Source organism: Natrix helvetica (assembly GCF_964273705.1).
Source record: "Natrix helvetica genome assembly, chromosome: 10".
NCBI lineage: Eukaryota > Metazoa > Chordata > Lepidosauria > Squamata > Natricidae > Natrix > Natrix helvetica.
The window spans coordinates 17,497,845-17,514,516 of record NC_138561.1 but is presented as its reverse complement, the minus strand read 5'-3'; positions in this window follow the sequence as shown (position 1 = coordinate 17,514,516).

The window sequence follows — 16,672 nt, the reverse complement described above, 5'->3', positions numbered from 1 at the left end:
GTCCTTGTTTTACTGATCTTGGAAGGATGGAAGGCTGAGTCAAGTTTGACTCGGTCTGGATCGAATTTCTGGCAGAGGGCAAAATCAGCCTGCAATTCTGCATTGTAACCACTGTGCCACCAAGGGAGGGAGGGAGGAAGGGAAAGATTAGCAATAGCCCTCAGATTTATATATCACTTCACAGTGTTTTACTACCCTCTCTAAGTGGGTAGAGTCATCCTATTGCCCCCAACAATCTAGGTCCTCATTTTACCGCCCTCGGAAGAATGGAAGCCTGAGTCAACCTTGAGCCAGTCAGGATCAAACTACTGGCAGTCGGCAGAGTCAGCCTGCAATACTGCATTCTAACCACTGTGCACCATGAGTGGATGGATGGATGGATGGAAGGAAGGAAAGGAAGGAAGGAAGGAAAGAAGGAAGGAAGGTCAATAGCAATAGCAATAGCACTTAGTCTTATATACTGCTTCACAGTGCTTTGCAACCCTCTCTAAGCGATTCACAGAGTCAGCCTCTTACCCCCTACAATTTGGGTCCTCCTTTTACCCACCTCGGAAGGATGGAAGGCTGAGTCAATCTTGAGCCGGTCAGGATCAAACTGCTGGCAGTCGGCAGAATTAGTCTGCAATGCTGCATTCTAACCACTACACCACCATGGCTTAAGCAGAAGCAGACCCTACATCCTTTAGCAGTTCAACCCAGGAAGCCGTTCTTAGAAAGATGACGGAGACATCAGTTCTGAAGTTAGATTCCTACATGAAACCAAGAATCATGGGATCATCAGGGCATCAGATCAGATTACAAAACCTTCATTCACTCTTATGATTCAGTTCTAGATGGGATAATTTGTGGAAGGACCTCAGACTTTGTCTTAGTGTGATGTGTGAACCAAACCCCCACATTAAGGCATCCCGTAGTTATTTGCCTGAATATCATTTGTTATAGGAACACAGTACTTGCATTCATTAACTTTATTAACTTGCATTTAAGGTTTAGTGCTCGGTGGGAAGCAGTGAATTCTCAGCCCTTCCTTCTGATCAACTCCGTAAGCGTAACTTGATTTGTCCCTTCTGTAATTAAAGAAGAAAAAGATCCCAATTAAATGGTAGAATGTTCCTGCAGAATTGAGCTGTGGTAGTATTAAAAATTAATCAGTAGTTTATCAGAAACAGAGAAAATAGAGCACAACCGATAAGTGTTGTGCCAAAAACTCCCCGTTAAACCAAGAACATGTTTAGTCAAACAAATATGAGGACTTCAAACAATCAATTTGCATACACACAATAAAAATGAACACTGCCTCTTGACTTATGTCATTTTTGTGAAGTGTCAGATATAGTTGGATCTGCAAACTCACCCATTGCATTCAAATGTAGCGCTTTTGTTATTTCCCTGGGACTATTTCTGAGCGAGAACATTTTCCTTGTTCATGTCCATGTTTATACTTATACCTGTTATCTTGTACATCTTTGACAAACTAACCAAATAAAAATAAATAAATCAGAACATGTAAGAAAATGAAGTGAGCTCACAGTTTGCTTGGTTTTATAGGCTCGGACATATCACTCTGAGTCTAATTGAAGAGAATATTTATAGCTTAAGGTTGAGCAGTGGGGTCCTTGGGATTTGTCTGCTGAAGATGTCACCTAGTTGGATTATGAAACATCTGCCACAAAACAACCAAGCTCAGAGCCCACAATCTGTTTTTCTGCATCTGATTTGGACCCATGTGTCCTACAGGCGATCACCTTCATTCTTCATGACAAGGTTAGGGTTACTGTTGCCACACAACACTGTGCCAAATATTGCCTTGCCCAGAAACTAGTTACCTGGCAGCTCTCCAAGCGAGATAAGGTTTGTGTGGATAAATATTCCTTGGAAAGACTGTTTGCTAAAGCCTTGCTGACTGTGAATGAAAGGAATTCACAGTCGTGTAAATAAAAGAGGTTTTGCCGGGACCGAGACTCTCCTTCATGCCTTTTAAGGAAGCCTCAGTCAGAACACCAACTCTAGCATTCCAAGAAGGAACTTCTACAATCTGAGATCGAGCATTACGGGCCAAGAGAATTCTTGAGAGAAGGACACGTCTATTTGCTAGTGGCCTATTTGGAATCTATTTAGTCGCTTCTAGTATTATCTGCATGGTTTCCTTTGAAAGATGTATTTAGCCCCTTTAGTCAATTCAGCCATGATTTAAAAAGTTCTCCTAGCTGTCCTGGGGGGGCGGGGAGGTTGTGCGAAATCTGCATAGTTGAATGGAGCACTAGATTGAGAAAAAAGAAAAACACTCAGCATATTGGAAAAGCCATTGACTAGCACATTGATAACTCACATTGAGAAATACAAACTTTTCATAAGGATGAGCATGGAAGAGCATTTCTGGGGTATCGATTCCATGTTCTGGACAGTTGAAAATGTACCGAAGAGGCCGAACGCTGCAAGCCATTAGGACAGGAGTCTTCAGGGGGGTATTGATTAGGTGCAGTAACACTAAACAAGGCAAATCAATAGCCAGGACAGATTATTCTTTGGGCTGTCATCACTCGGTTGTATAAACAATACCCCCCCCCCCATCAGCAGAGTTATTGGAACAGATTAGCAGGGATTGTCTAGGGAATGGTTTTCTGACTCTGTAAACCACTTAGAGAGGACTATAAAGTACTGTGAAGCTGTATACAAGTCTAAGTGCTATTTCTACTAAGAAATACTGGGGTGATTCACTTAACCACTGCGGCAAGAAAGGTAATAAAATGGGGGCAAACTCGCTTAACAACTGTCTCACTTTAGTGACAGAAATTTTGGACTCAGTGATGGTTGTCAAGTCAAGGACCATCTGTCCATTCAGAATATGGTGGAAGAACGGGCTCCATTCACATGCTCAATAATCTGATAATTGAGTGTTTGATATTTGATAAGCATTTGCTTCTAGACCTCAGGGCTCATTTCCACATCACCATTAAACGTGTCTCCTCATTTCTTCACATAGAAATGGCACCAGCAGGGCTTGGTGTCACTTCAAGGGGGCCTTCTCTCAACAATGCTTGATTGACTCTCGCCGTCACTAAAAGCGGCGCATAATTACCACTGCTGACATCTCCGTGGCTCTCAACAGATTTTCCCCACAATGAGGAAGGCGGTTTTGTTGAGAAAGACACCTGGCCTGTGCACCTCTGATCTTTAACGGGGGTGGAAAAGGGGAAAAAACGTGCTTACATATGGATACGAAAACAAAGGCACTTTGATTTCATGACGAATTTGCAGGCACGTCGAAATGCTGGGTTATTTGCGGAGGGCTTAGCCGTCAATCAAATGGGGAGGTAGGCAGACAAAGGGGGAAAAAACAGATCCAAAAAGAAGGAGGATTTTGCTAATAGAAATGTGTGTCCCTGCAATGCAGTGGCATTTGATTTAGAAAGCAGAGAGAGGGAAAAGCCCTTAAGCAGGGCAGTGATGCCTTCAATAGTTTACAACCACAGTCTCGACACTGTCTGAATGCTGGAGAGGTTATGGGGTGGAAACAGCCATGCTTTGACCTGTCCTTGATCAGGAAAATGATATCCCCCCCTTTTTTTAAAAAAAGGTTTTTATTCCAATTCGTGGACCACACAAGATGCATTTAAGTCCAAATTTATAGTTGCAATGTATGGTTGTGAAAGTTGGACCATAAGAACGGCTGAGCGCCAAAGAACTGAGGCCTTTGAACTCTGGTGCTGGAGAAGACTCCTGCATTGAGTCCCTTGGACTGCAAGGTGATCCAACCGGTCAGTCCTAGAGGAGATCAATCCTGACTGCTCTTTAGAAGGCCAGATCCTGAAGAGGAAACTCAAATCCTTTGGCCACCTAATGAGAAGAAAGGACTCACTGGGGAAGAGCCTGATGCTGGGAAAGACGGAGGGCAAAAGAAGAAGGGGACGACAGAGAATGAGGCGGCTGGATGGAGTCACTGAAGCAGTCGTAGTGAGCTTAAATGGACTCCAGAGGATGGTAGAGGATAGGAAGGCCTGGAGGAATGTTGTCCATGGGGTCATGATGGGTGGAACATGACTTTGCAATTAACAACAAAATATTCCATTGGCCATTCAATGGCCACCTTGAAATTCAAATTAAATCAGTGTTCATTCGAAAGTAAGATGGGTTTTATAAAAAAAACATAATTTGCTAGGCTCACATACTGGGCTAAGGTCATGGTAGACAGGTTACCCATTGGGTGAAGCCAAATCCAAACAACCCACTGAAGATTTTACTATGGTAGGAAGTGATCCAAAGTATTGACACCAGCATAAACTGGCCTCCGCTCCCTTGCCACTCTGAGAAGGTGTCGGTTTTGCTGGGCCATCTCCTGCCAGCTGCCCAAGGATCAGGGGAGCTGTTCAAAAAAAACAGCCCCTGGATGATGGAGAAACCACGTGAAGCCATCCTGGGTGAGTTAGCTGGCCATATAAAATGCATAAAGAAACAAAGAAACGAATATCCCACGTTTCACCATGAAAGGGAGGCAAGAATTCTATTGGGTTGGGTTGGGTTGGGTTGGATTGGACTAGATTGAACTGGACTGGATTGAATTGGACTGGACTGGGATTGGACTGGACTGGTATGGTATGGTATGATATCATATTGTATGGTATAGCATGGTATCGTATCGTATGGGAAGGGAAGGGAAGCAGGCAGGCATCTCTGCCCATTTAAGGGTGGCAAGAATTCTATGGATTGGGATGGGACCAGAGGTGGTATTCAACAGGTTCTGACCAGTTCTGGAGAACCAGTAGTGGAAATTTTGAGTAGTTCAGAGAACCGGTAAATACCATCTTTGACTGGCCCCGCCCCCACTTATTCTCTGCCATCCGAGTTCCAGCTGATTGGTAGGAAATGGGGATTCTGCAGTAAGCTTCCCCTGCCATGCCCACCAAGCCATGCCCACAAAACCAGTAGTAAAAAAAATTGAATCCCACCGCTGATGGTATGGTATGGTATGGGAAGGGAAGAAGGCAGGCATCTCTGCCAATTTAAGGGAGGCAAGAATTCTATGGATTGGGATGGGATGGGATGGGAAGGAAGGAAGGAAGAAAGCAGAAGGAGAAAGAAAGGAAGGAGGATGAGGAGGAAGAGAGGAAGGAGGAGAGTAGGAAGGAAAGGGAGACAGGAAGGAAGGAAATGGGAAAGGGAAGGGAAGAAGGGATGGGTGGGGAATGGAAGACAAAGGCAATGGATGGATGGATGGATGGATGGATGGATGGATGGATGGATGGATGGATGGAAGGAAGGAAGGAAGGAAGGAAGGAAGGAAGGAAGGAAGGAAGGGGAAGGGGAAGGGGAAGGGGAAGGGGAGTGAATATCCAGTAAAAGTCTTTGGGCAATTAGAACTGCAAGTGCATTACCTTGCAACATTTTCTTATAGATCCCATTTGGGCATCTTTCTCCCCCTCCCTTCTCTTTCCCTTCCCTTGTTCCTATCAGAATTAACAGACTTATGGCTCTTCGAAATTATTTACATTATATAAAAAAGAAACATTTTACAAATTCCCCACCAGTGAGCTCATTAGTATAAATGATGGGCCATGAGTTCAGATTTCAAGTCAGCAGGTTTTTTTTATCTCTCTCTCTCTCTCCCCCTCCGCCCCCATTCCCCAAAGTTATCGCCAGCTATTTTTCACTATAATGCAGCAGCTGAAGAATATTTGATAGCAGGAAAATTGGTCTCCAGAGCAGGGGCGCAGGAGCAAAAAAAGAGATTTCAGGGACGGGGTATGAGATTCGTTCTTGGCTATAATCAAAATTAACACACAGCCATTGTCTTTTGCAAATTAGGAACCCTCACAATGGTTATTCTTTGGCCTGAGTTGGTCTGGAACTCTCAGTCTAAATATTTAAATTGGGAATGTGAATCATCCCTTGGATCTTGCGTTTCCCCAAATTTTGCAGGTTGCTTTTATTTTCTTCACACCTTCTATTGCTCATCCTATTCTCACCATACCTGCAAACATTTTCTACTTGCCTTGCCTTCCCCCCTTCCCTTCCTTCCTTCTCTTCCCTCCCACCATCCCCTCCCTTCCCTCCCTCCCTCCCCTCCTTTCCCTCCCTCCTTCCCTCCTTCCTTCCTCCCTTCCTTCCCTCCCTCCTCTCCCCTCCTTTCCTTCCTTCCTTCCCATTTTCCTTCCTTCCATCATCCCTCCCTTCTTTTCCTCCCTCCCTCCCTCCCGCCTGCCTGCCTGCCTCCCTCCCTTCCCTTCCATCCCTCCATCCCCTCCTTTCTTTCCTTCCTTCTTTCCTGCCTGCTTGCCTGCCTTCCTTCCCTTTTCTCTCTCCATCCCCTCCTTTCCTTCCTTCCCTCCTATTTTCCTTCATTCCATCATCCCTCCCTTCTTTTCCTCCCTCCCTCCTTCCTTCCTACCTGTTTCCTGCCTGCCTCCCTTCCTTGCCTTACCTCCCTCCATCCATCCCTCCCTCCCCTCCTTTCCTTCCTTCCTTCCTTCCTTCCTTCCTTCCTTCCTTCCTTCCTTCCTTCCTTCCTTCATCCCCTCCCCTCCCATTCTTGGTGAGACATGATTCTATGGAATATTTGTTTGTTTGTTTGTTTATTTCCAGCCATGGCTACCAGAGAACTACAACCAGGCACCAACTCCAAATAGTTAAGTTTCTGCCCGCAACTGTAGTCTACTGTAGAGATGGCAACCCTAGAAAACTGAAAGAGAAGCCAACGTGAGAGGCAAGAGCTATAAAACCAGACCACAATTTGAAGGGTCTCTATTAGAAAATGCAGACTGTACAATTGTAGGTCTGTAAAATCGATGCTAGTAGATGTGACAGTCAATAATATCAAGGAGATGAAAGTTCTAGGCTATGTCATCAGCATACAAATCAGTGTGTGTGTGTGTGTGTGTGTGTGTGTGAGAGAGAGAGAGAGAGAGAGAGTTGGCCCCCAACTATATCGCTAGACATTCTTTTGATCCTGCAAAGTGAGACTCTATGTGTATCAATCCGACTTATTCTTGCATTCCCAACTAGGCAAGATGATCAAGGAGCTGTACAACAGACAAAGGCATGCAAATGATGAGTAATTAAACAAAAAAAAATCACAGTTAAAACATCATTAAAAATACAGCCAAACTGCCCCAAAGCCAATTCCATAGAAATGGTTTTTCAAAAATTAAATAACCAGAACCTATCATGCCAATGTAGTTGTCCACAAAGAGCAACATGAACCATCTATACAATAAGCGCAATGGAAATTTGTCTGGTTGTTTTCGGCACTTGGAAATATTGCAACCCAAAGTAAAAGTCCTGATTCCCCTCCCCCCCAAAAAACCTGATTTCTTTCCCCCCTGTCATAGAACAAAAGAGGCAACGCAACCCAATTTCAATTTGGATTCAGCCCTGTGCTTTGTGAGGGGAAAAAAGAATCTTTTTGTTGACCTTTGACACTGGATTAACTTTTAATTTACACTGAATGGCCAGGAGAAAAATGATAGATATTTAAATAAAACATTATCAGTGTTTTAGAATGGCAGATGTTCTGTTCCCTGTTGCCATCCTTGGTCCTAAAGGAATTTTAGATCCATTTTGTTTTTAGAGATGCAATTGCAAATTCCATTCAGTTGCATAAAGAGCAATCACATCGGAATGGGGGAGAGAAACACTGATGATATTTTGTAGATCAAACCCCCCAACAATTACATCTTCAAATATTTATTCAGGGAGATAACCAAAGCTGCATGGGTTCATTAATTCATCTGTGAAATAAATCAATTAATGGCTTTCATTGAAGAACTTAAACAACACATGCTACATAATTAGGCAAGCCGCTAGCGTTTTATAGAAGGGCTGCAGCCCGCTTAATTTTGATTAATCATACGAACTCCGGTTAAGTAATCAATTAATCTCTATTGAGTTAAACTCGCACCAATTTGCACATGGGTAAAAACAAAACAGTTTCTTCCTAAATCACGCGTGCATGTGCTGCTGTTTTATCTTTTTTTTTAAAACAGCCGTTCTCTGGAACGCCGTCTGAAAAAAAGGTTGTCTACTACAAAGAACTAAGTTTTATACTTCGGCTATACTTCGGCAGCCGTATTGATTAATTAGGAAGGGTCCTTTTTCGATGGACGGATTGCCAAACTCGGTTACAAGCAACCAATGTGGGGTTTTGTTAGAAAGGAATTCTGCAACGTTGTGAACCCTGGGATCTCAAGATGATTAAGTTAGGGACAAACCGATCTAACTACAGAGGATCAGATTTGCAGACCCCAGATTCAAAGTCTTTAAAAATAGATGCATGAAGAAAATCTGTTTCACAACCGGGGTGATTTCCACTAATCTGAAAAAAAATTAATGCTAAAACAGAGGGCCCCCAAATTTAACCTAGGATCAGTTGAACTAACCTCATCTTAATTTTGATCTTAATTGAATATCCTGTTAAACTATCCTTGTACTTCATCTCTGTCTAACTTGATTTTTTAAAGTTAAGACTGACTATTACTTTGCTTATCTTTAAAAGGCTGTATATAACACCTGTATGGCTGTGAAGGTTGGACCGTAAGAAAGGCTGAGCGCCAAAGAATGGAGGCCCTCTGGTGCTGGAGAAGACTCCTGCGAGTCCCTTGGACTGCAAGGCCATCCAACCGGTCAGTCCTAGAGGAGATCAACCCTGACTGCTCTTTAGAAGGCCAGATCCTGAAGAGGAAACTCAAAGACTTTGGCTACCTGATGAGAAGGAAGGACTCACTGGAGAAGAGCCTCATGCTGGGAAAGATTGAGGGCAAAACAAGAAGGGGATGATGGAGAATGAAGTGGTTGGAGTCACCGAAGCACTCAGCGTGAGCTTAAATAGACCCTGGGGGATGTTAGAGGACATGAAGGCTTGGAGGAACGTTGTCCATGGGGTTGCGATGGGTCGGACATGACTTCGCAACTAACAACAACATATAACACCTGGACTTTTATAAATGCGTATGTCAGCCACTGCCAGATGTCTCTAATAAATGCTTAACATTCAGATTGTGTGATGATAAAACACAATTAGCAATCATGAATACATTATTGTAGGTTTGCAACTGAAACTCGGGACTTAACATTTTGGGGGCAAAGCCCCATTGAGGTGCCCTTGAAAGCAGAAGGCACAAAGAAGAGGTTCATTGCGGTGCTAAGCAAACAAGTCCCCTGCTTCCTCTCTGCCTTTTAAATTGACCTCAGAGGTGGACTAGCTTCTCAGGCAAACATCATCTGCAGAGGGATATTTCTTAAGGCTGAGGTAAATATTGGAAAAATTCTCTGTTCTTCTGCTTCCTTTGAAATGAACTCCAGGACTTACAAGCCAGCTTCCTGAGCTGAGGGTGCTGCTGTTCATTTCAAATAAGCAAAAGCAGTTGTAGGAAGACAAAAAATATATATGTTGAGACTCTAGAAAGTCTCAGAAAATGCAGAGAAGAGCAATCAAGACGAGGCTAAAACATATGAAGAACAGTTTGCAAGAACCGGATTTAGCTTGATGAAAAGAAGGACTGGGGTGCCATGACATGCAGTGTTCCAATATCTAAGGGGCTACTACAAAGGAGAGCGGGGTCAACTTGTTCTCCAAAGCACCAGAAAAGAAACAAGAGAAACAGAGAAGAAACAATGGGTGGAAACTAATCAAGGAGAGAAGCAACTTAGAACTAAAATGAAATTTCCTGGACAGTTGGAACAGTTAACCAATGGAACAGCTCACCTTCAGAAGTTGTGGGTCCTCCTCCATCATTGGAGGCTTTGAAGATGACACTGGACAGCCACTTGTCTGGAATGGAGTAGAGTTTCCTGTCTGAGCAGGGGGTTGGATTAGTATTTTTCATTATATCTTTTTCAGTGTCCACAAGTTAAGGGATTGAGCAGAAGGACAAGAAAGATGGAAGGCAGTTTTACCCAAATTGTTTTTCCAATATGAAATAGAGGGGACACTTATATCATGTGTGTTTCTAGCTAGTGTAAGGAAGTTGAGAAGGTGAAATATATAGGCATATTAAATATAGTTTGTTTATTGACAAGGCAGACAACAGTTCTTTAATTGATAGCTCTAGCAAGCGCCATATCATATAACATGATTTACCTATCTCTGTTAGACAACAGCATTAATCAAAATTGTGTTACCTATCTCTGTTAGACAACAGCATTAATCAAAATTGTGTTGCCTATCTCTGTTAGACAACAGCATTAACCAAAATTGTGTTACCTATCTCTGTTAGACAACAGCATTAACCAAAATTGTGTTACCTATCTCTGTTAGACAACAGCATTAACCAAAATTGTGTTACCTATCTCTGTTAGACAACAGCATTAACCAAAATTGTGTTACCTATCTCTGTTAGACAACAGCATTAACCAAAATTGTGTTGCAAACTAACAGCAACAACTTGTCAACTAAGGAGGTGTGAAGCACGAAAAATGCAATCTACTTTAGCCATGTTATTACAGTCCTATAATATATATTTTTTAAAAAAAATGAGGAACAATAAAGGAATCTGCTTAGAACTGTAACATGCCATTCTTGGATTTGGCCCAACAGACATTAAAATGTGATTTTTAGAATCTATGAAAACAATGCATCTCCTATTGGGCAAAATAGAATTCCTAGCTACAAGGGACACAGTGCTGCCTTTTTATTTGCCACTATAAAAGTTTGATTGCCAGCGCTAAAATCTTGCAGGTAGGCAAAATGGGGCTCTCCATCATTGAAAACTAAAACGGAAAGACCCTGGCATGGCTCAGGAAATGTAATTTGTTCATCAGTAAAATGAGAACTGAGTCAGGTCCCCTGTATCACTCATGGGATGGAAACTAGAATATGAAAGCTGTCTTATACGAAGTCAAATAACTGTGTATTGTTTCCACTGGCAATAACTTTGCAGGGTTCTAGAGTAGGGTTTTTTCTAGAGATGCCAAGGATGGAATCAAAACCATATTTTGGCCTTCGGAGGAGCTACAGTGACCCTTCCTTGTTACAGAGGTGGGGACAGAGAATGAAGCATGGGATCTTTCTACCAAATGCCTGTTTGAGAAATCAATTTTTGTACTCAAAGGTCCGTTGTTGTTGTTTTTTAAAACTTTTGAATGATTGTCCGAGCGAAGGAAGTCAAGAACGGTTCTCCAAAATCGAGCATCAGTTGAAGTGACAGAACAGAACAAATAGCAAGGTGACATTCGTGGCTTAAGCATTGTGGCACCAGCTAAGTTCAATTAGAAGCCGTTGAGTGGTTGGGCATGATTTAATCTGGATCCCTGCACTAAAAAGAAAAATGGACTTAGCCCTTCCAAGTGTATAATTTTCTGCAGATAATAAGAGGCTTTAACCAGAGTTTGTGACGATTACTGCCTTACGCAGTGCACTATTTACTGGAAATATCGACATTCTACCAAATTTGAAATGGGCTTTTTTTTTTTAAAGGCCACACATCAGAGAGAGAAAAGATATGAAAAAGATTAAACAAGGGGCCCCATTTAGACTTCACTGTAGCTTCTAAAACTGTGAAGAATGAAAATGATGGCATCCACCACTCTATTTACATGTATTATAATGTGTCCATAAAGCAAGCGTAGCAGGCTATATACCTGAATAACATCATACCTGTACGTTTGGGCCTCAGACTACGGTTTCACGGCTGCCAATTCATGCCATTTCACCCCAAGGTCACGAGAATGTAAAAAAAGCTTTGCTGACGGAGGTTTAAAAATAATGATAATAATAATAATCCCTGCTCAGATGTTTATGTTTGCATTTTGTAAACAAAACCGCCAATACCGCGAGATGGGGAAAGGTTACACAGAGATGACAGTTTAATTTCAGCCCAACCATGAATCCATTTTCGCTTTCTGACACCGGGTTGCAATTTTGTGCCACCCAATTCAAAATCAATGCTGGCAATAACCTATCTATAGAAAGCAATTTTTGAGCCTAGCAGGTACTATAAATATGTTCCAGACTGGCGCAAGCAGTTAAGAGAGAAAAATACCCCAAAGAATAGGAGTAATCTGAATGATGAAGTTTCTGCTCGCTAAAACGTTTGCAGCCTGAGAAAAATCTTAGTTGCTTTTAAATCTACTTCACTCAAAGAAGCTTTAGAAGAATATTCTAACCAGGAATAGGAGAAATAGACTTGATGGAGTCCAGTGGAGACTGGACATCCTTTTGCTGTCTAAGGGAAAGAAGGACTAAGGGTGACATGACAGCAATGTTGCTTTTTTCCCCAACTTTTTTATTTTATTTTATTTTTTATTTGACATTTTCCAAATATTAAAATCGCAATGACACTTTTACAGCTTTCTGTTTCTTTTTTCTGATTTTGGGTTTTCCATTTTCCATTCTGTTATTTTATACATATTCTTCTTTGTTTACTTTCTCATTTTTACAATACATACATCTATGTACAATATTTCCATTTCTATTGCTTTCTAAAGATATGCCATCTCTTTTCATTGTGTTTGCTATGTGTTCCTTGTGCATTGATTTTACATCTCTTTTCAAGCCAGTTATACCACCTGTTCCATATCTTGTAGGACTCTGTTTCCTCTCCATCTCTTAGTTCCATCGTTAGTTTGTCCATTTCTGAGCATTCAAATACTTTTTTTTATGATTTCTGCATTTGATGGAATGGTTTTTAGTTTCCAACTTTAGGCATATGAAATTCTGATTGGGAATGCGGTCTTATTTACCCAGGACTCATCTTGCGTATTGCGAGATCTATCCTCCTTAGGTAATTATTCCCAGAACTACACTGTGAGCCTGCAAGCATTTGCATATTTATTTGGAAGCTCTGCCGAACTGATGTTGGCTTCAAATACCTTGGTGAAATCAGTGAGATGACTTTGTAATTATGCAGCCGTCTATCTCATTGAAGGCAAGTTGTAAAGGATGAGATTTCCACGTCTTCGGCATCCCCAACAGGTAGCCATCCAGTTTTTGGAGCGGTCATTTGCATGTGAGACCGACGGTTGATTTAACCCACCTTCGTAGTTAATCTTGAACAGCAGAGCATCCCCCAAGGGTTTAAGGCAGGATATATGTTTTTTTCTCTCTCTAGCCCTGGCTGTGAATAGGATGAAATTGAAATGGGAAATTGTCTCCATGTCAGCTTACTTCTAAGCCATTACCCCTCTCTTGTTCATTCATCTCCACACAGCTGGTTCTATTGCTTAACTGCTTTTAAGCTTTTCTCCCTCCCACCCTCCCTCTCTTTCTCTGTCTATCTCTTTTCTCTGACTTTCTGTTTGTTTCTCTGTGTGTGTGTCTCTGTCTCTCTCTCTGTGTGTGTCTCTTTCTCTGACTCTCTCTCTGACTCTCTGTCTCTCTCTCTCTGACTTGGTCTTTCTCTCTCTCTGTCTCTCTCTCTGAGACTCTCTGTCTCTCTCCATCTTTCTGTCTGTCTGTCTCTGTGTGTGTTTCTGTCTCTCCCTCTGTCTCTCTCTCTCTGTCTCTCTCTCTGACTCTGTCTGTGTTTCTCTGTCACTCTGAGACTCTCTGTCTCTCTGTGTCTGTGTCTCTCTGTGTCTGTGTCTCTGTCTCTCCCCCCCTCTCTCTCTGTCTCTCCGTCTCTCTCTCTCCGACTCTGTCTTTCTCTCTGTCTCTCTCTCTCTCTGAGATTCTGTCTCTCTCTGTCTTTCTGTCTCTCTCTCTCTGTGTGTGTCTTTGTCTCTCCTTCTGTCTTTCTCTCTCTCTCTGACTGTCTCTCTGTCTTTCTGTGTGTCTCTGTCTGTCTGTCTGTCTGTCTGTCTGTCTGTCTGTCTCTCTCTCTCTCTCTCTCAGCGTTCAAACACAATTTGCAACAGTTTTTTTTCCCATTTGGCTTTATTGAAAATATCACCTGCTTTTCCTATGTACAAACATTTGATCCCTGTTTATTTTGAGAAACTCAATCATCGCACTGCCAGAGGCGTGGCTCCAATGATTCCCTTCCTAAAGTTCAACAGTTGATGTCCCAAAGGTATTTTTTTCCCAAAAGGCAAACTGGGCTTTCTTGCTTTTTATATTTTTTCCCCCTTGAAAACATTTCGCTCCTCACCCAAGAAGCTTCTTCTGGTTCTGAAAAAGCTTCACGAAAGAAAAAAAGAAAGAAAACCAAGAAAGTCCAATGACCTTTTGGAAAAGTACAACTTTTGGGGACAACCCAAAAGCTGGATGATTGAGAGCCTCCATAGATGTTCAAGAGTAGATCTTGGTTTCTTCTACTGATGGACCCTACCACAAAATATTACAATGGAGCATGATCTTGTACTGAAGACGCCACTCCTTGCCTCTTTCTTCTCCTGCTTCTTTCTTCCTCTTGCACAATATTTCATAGCTATGGATCATCCATAATCCTCATTGGGCAGGTTGTGAAGACTCCACAACTCCTTACTCAAACTTAGGAATTTTCTTAGACCGCTCAGACTGACTTCCTGGCATGAATAATGCTAATAGTAAAGGTAAAGGTTCCCCTCACACATATATGCTAATCATTCCTGACTCTAGGGGGCGGTGCTCATCTCTGTTTCAAAGCCAAAGAGCCAGCACTGTCCGAAGACACGTGGCCGGCATGACTCAATGCCGAAGGCGCATGGAGCGCTGTTCCCTTCCCACCAAAGGTGGTTCCTATTTTCCTACTTGCATTTTTTACGTGCTTTCGAACTGCTAGGTTGGCAGAAGCTTGGACAAGTAACGGGAGCTCGCCCCATTACAGTATAATGCTTTATAATGCTAATACTTCTACATAAACAATATCCCGCACTCCCCTACTACACAAATGAAAATGATAAAGAAATTGCAGATCTCAAACCATGGTCAGATCTCTCTCTTGTTTTAAGAAGGAAATGAATTCCATTCGCTTTTCTTTACATAGCTTTAGAGTCGCACACCACTTTCTCATGGAAAGAAACACCCACCTAAACTTTTTTCCTGGAACCCCCGTTACGGGGTTTCACAGGTGGAGAGAAAGTTCCAGAAATTCTAGAACCAGACAGTCCCAGTTCTCAAATAATGATTGGCTTTTTAGGGTTTTTTTTTCTCTGAACAAGAGAGAACAAGAAATCAAAAGATGTCATTGTTTACTTTGAAGATTCACCATGTAGGAGGATCAATTAAAATGCCACTCAGTGCCACTCCAAAGTAAACAAAATTTAGTTTGGCTGCCCCACCAAAGCTCAATGTGGCTGGGGTTTTTCATGTACCAATGCAATCCAAGGCATGCTTGTTAGAAGTAACTCTCTAAGTCTTTATATAATTGTCAAGTCAAGAATGTAGAGATATGGGTAAGATGATATCAAGACCCCCCCCCCCCATGGTCCTCTCGAATACACTGCTGAGTAGCGGAGAGAAGTGCAAAATTGTGAATCAGGTTTGGTGTAAATGAGCTCACAACATTTCCAGAATTAATCTTCCTCCCCATCTTGCCCTATTTCTGTATGATTCAGTTACATCAGGGTTAAACTCAAACCTGGATTTACCTTACAGCCCCTTCTTCTGCACATTGATATAGTAGCAAGGATGGATAAAATTTGACTAGGCAACTCCCTGATTTGTCTCAGGGATATTCCTGGACATATCCATCACTCGATGGCCGAAATATCAGGTAAGCCTTCCATGAATGTACTAATAATACAAATCTTTCAAAAGTTTTTTCCCCCGAATGCCATCACTCTGCTAAACAACTAATTCCCACAGCACTCAAATTATGTACTAAGACTGAATTACTATTATTATTCTCATACTTCCAAGAACCTTTCTCTTCCCACGACTATAACCATGCTGCTTGTATTTTTACAATCTATATTGTTTTATTTATTTCCTGCTATGATATGATTGCTTATTAGTAACCTATGACTATCACTGTTGCATCTTATGATTCTTGATGAATGCATTTATTTTTCTTTATGTACACTGAGAGCATATTCACCAAAGAGAAATTCCTTGTGTCCAATCACAATTGGCCAATAAAGAATTCTATTCTATTCTATTCTATTCTATTCTATTCTATTCCAATCCAATCCAATCCAATCCAATTGCCAGTTTGAATGAAGGAGCATCTCTGTCTCTATACATTTTTAATGCACAAGTGGCACCTGTACAATGTTTAACAATGATGTCACAACACCTGAAGTGATTGTTCTAGGATAGTTTCTAGTGATCACATCAGATCATTCATATCTCTTGGCCTGATTCCTCAAGATGACATCATTTAAGGAAGATCTCTCTCTCTCTCTCTCTCTCTCTCTCTCTCTCTCTCTCTCTCTCTCTCTCTCTCTCTCTCTCTCTCTCTCTCTGCATTATACAGAGTTGGCCCGGTTCCATCCTATAAATTATACCATCCCATCCTTTACATTCCCTTTCTCCTTCCATGATCCATTCCTCTCCCAGATCAACCAGCTGGGAAAAGCAGCTGTGCCTACAAAACTTTGGAACCCGGGCTCAAAGGTGACCTCCGATCTGAACTTCAAGCTGCCTTACAGGACGAAGCACTCAAAACGACGGAAGCAAAACAGGCACCCTGATCAAATATTTGATTTTGAGGAGTGGGCAGTCCTTTTCTTTGGGGATCAGGAGACCCAGATTCCAGGATTCAGGAGAGGTTGTCATACTCCAGCATTTCCAGGAGACACAAGGTTCCTAAAGGTACCCAGAACTTTGGATGGTGGCCTACATGAGTCATCTCAAAGGTCGCTCCATTTCTTATCTCACCAG